Here is a 2,859-nt window from a genome sequence, read left to right on the forward strand (position 1 = left end):
GTTCCTAGAGAAAATTTAGTTGAAAGTTGATAGTAGCAATTATGCGGACTGGGTCCGTAAACTGAGGATTGTCCTCATTGCTGCACAGAAGTATTATGTCCCTAATGCACCGCTCAGTGAGCTGAACCTCGAGCGTCGGTTGTGGATGTTGCGAACATCTGACATACACGTTTTGATGACTACATGATAGTTCAGTGCGTAATGCTAAATGGTTTAGAATTGAGGCACCAAAGACGTTTTTGAAACATCGCAGAACATATGAGATGTTCTAAGGACTGAAATTGGGATTTCAGGCTAGTGCCCACGTCAAGAGGTATGAGACCTTTGACAAGTTTCTTAAGCCTACAAACTAAGGAGAAAAGCTCAATCGTTGAGCATGTGCTCAGATTGTATGAGTACAACAATCGCTTGAATCGAGTGGGAGTTGATCTTCCAGATGAGATAGTGATGGTTCTCCAAAGTCACTGCCACGAAGCTACTAGAGCTTCGTGATGAACTATAACATATCAGGGATAGATATGATGATCCTTGAGCTATTCGCGACACCGCGAAAGTAGAAATCAAACAGGAGCATCAATTGTTGATGGTTAGTAAAACCACTAGTTTCAAGAAGGGCAAGGGCAAGAAAGGGATACTTCATGAAACGACAAATTAGTTGCTGCTCTAGTGAAGAAAACCAAAGTTGAACCCAAGCCCGAGACTAAGTGCTTCTGTAATAAGGGGAACGGTCACTGAAGCAGAACCACCCTAGATACTTGGTAGATGCGAAGGCATGCAAGGTTGACAGAAGTATGTATTGGACATACATTATATTAAATGTGTACTTTACTAGTACTCCTGGTAGCAGCAGGGTATTAGATACCGGTTCGGTTGCTAAGTGTTAGTAACTCTAAATAAAAGGCTACAGAATAAACGGAGACTGGCCAAAGGTGAGACGACGATATGTGTTGGAAGTGTTTCCAAGGTTGATGTGATCAAACATCGCACGCTCCATCTACCATCGGGATTGGCGTTAAACCTAAATAACTGTTATTTGGTGTTTGCGTTAAGCATAGACATGATTGGATTATGTTTATCGCAATACGGTTATTCATTTAAGGAGAATAATGGTTACTCTGTTTATTTGAATAATACCTTCAATGGTCTTGCACCTAAAATGAATGGTTTATTGAATCCCGATCGTAGTGATACACATGTTCATGCCAAAAGATATAAGACAGTAATGATAGTACCACATACGTGTGGCACTGCAATTTGAGTCATAATGGTATAAAACGCATGAAGAAGCTCCATGTTGATGGATCTTTGGACTCACTTGAGACATGCGAACCATGCCTATTGGTATATATGCATGAAGAAACTCCATACAGATGGATCGTTTGGGCTCACTTGATTTTGAATCACTTGAGACATGCAAATCATACAGCATGGGCAAGATGACTGAAAGGCCTCGTTTCAGTAAGATGGAACAAGAAAGCAACTTGTTGGAAGTAATACATCTTGATGTGTGCGGTCCAATGAGTGCTGAGGCATGTAGTGGATATCGTTACGTTCTTACTTCACAGATGATTTGAGTAGATGATAAGTATATTTACTTGACGAATCACAAGTCTGAATTATTGAAAGGTTCATGTAATTTCAGGGTGAAGTTGAAAGATCGTCGTGACAAGAGGATAAAATATCTATGATGTGATCATAGAGATGAATATCTGAATTACGAGTTTGGCACACAGTTAAGACATTGTGGAAATTGTTTCACAACTAATACCACCTAGAACACCATAGTGTGATGGTGTGTCCGAACATCATAACTACACCCTATTGGATATGGTGCATACCATGATGTCTCTTATCGAATTACCACTATAGTTTATGGGTTAGGCATTAGAGACAACCACATTCACTTTAAATAGGGCACCACGCAATTCCGTTTGAGTCGACACCGTATGAACTATGGTTCAGAGAAACCTAAGTTGTCGTTTCTTAAAAAGTTTGGGGCTGCGACGCTTATGTGAAAAAGTTTCAGGATGATAAGCTCGAACCCAAAGCGGATAAATGCATCTTCATAGGACACCCAAAACAGTTAGGTATACCTCCTGTCTCAGATCCGAAAGCAATAGGGATTGTTTTCTAGAATCAGGTCCTTTCTCGAGGAAAAGTTTCTCTCGAAAGAATTGAGTGGGAGGATGGTGGAGACTTGATGAGGTTATTGAACCGTCACTTCAACTAGTGTGCAGCAGGGCACAGCGAGTTGTTCCTGTCGCACTTACACCAATTGAAGTGGAAGCTTATAATAGTGATCATGAAACTTCGGATCAAGTCACTACCAAACCTCGTAGGACGACAAGGATGCGTACTACTTCAGAGTGGTACGCAATCCTGTCTTGGAAGTCATGTCGGTAGACAACAATGAACCTACGAGCTATGGAGAACCGATGGTGGGCCCGGATTCCGAAAAATGGCTCGAGGCCATAAAATCCAAAGAGAGGATCCATGTATGAAAACAAAGTGTAGACTTTGGAAGAACTACTTGATGGTCGTAAGGCTGTTAGGTACATATGGATTTTAAAAGGAAGACGGACAATGATGGTAAGTATCATCATTAAGAAAGCTCGACTTGTCATTAAGATGTTTTCCGACAAGTTCAAGGAGTTGACTATGATGAGACTTTCTCACTCGTAGCGATGCTAATAATCTGTTGGAATTATATTAGCAATTACTACATTATTTATGAAATCTTGCAGATAGGATGTCAAAACATCGTTTCCTCAACGATTTTCTTGAGGAAAGGTTGTATGTGATAAAACCAGAAGCTTTTGACAATCCTGAAAGATGCTAACAAGTATGCAAAGCTCCAGC

Source organism: Triticum dicoccoides, chromosome 5A (genome assembly GCF_002162155.2).
Source record: "Triticum dicoccoides isolate Atlit2015 ecotype Zavitan chromosome 5A, WEW_v2.0, whole genome shotgun sequence".
NCBI lineage: Eukaryota > Viridiplantae > Streptophyta > Magnoliopsida > Poales > Poaceae > Triticum > Triticum dicoccoides.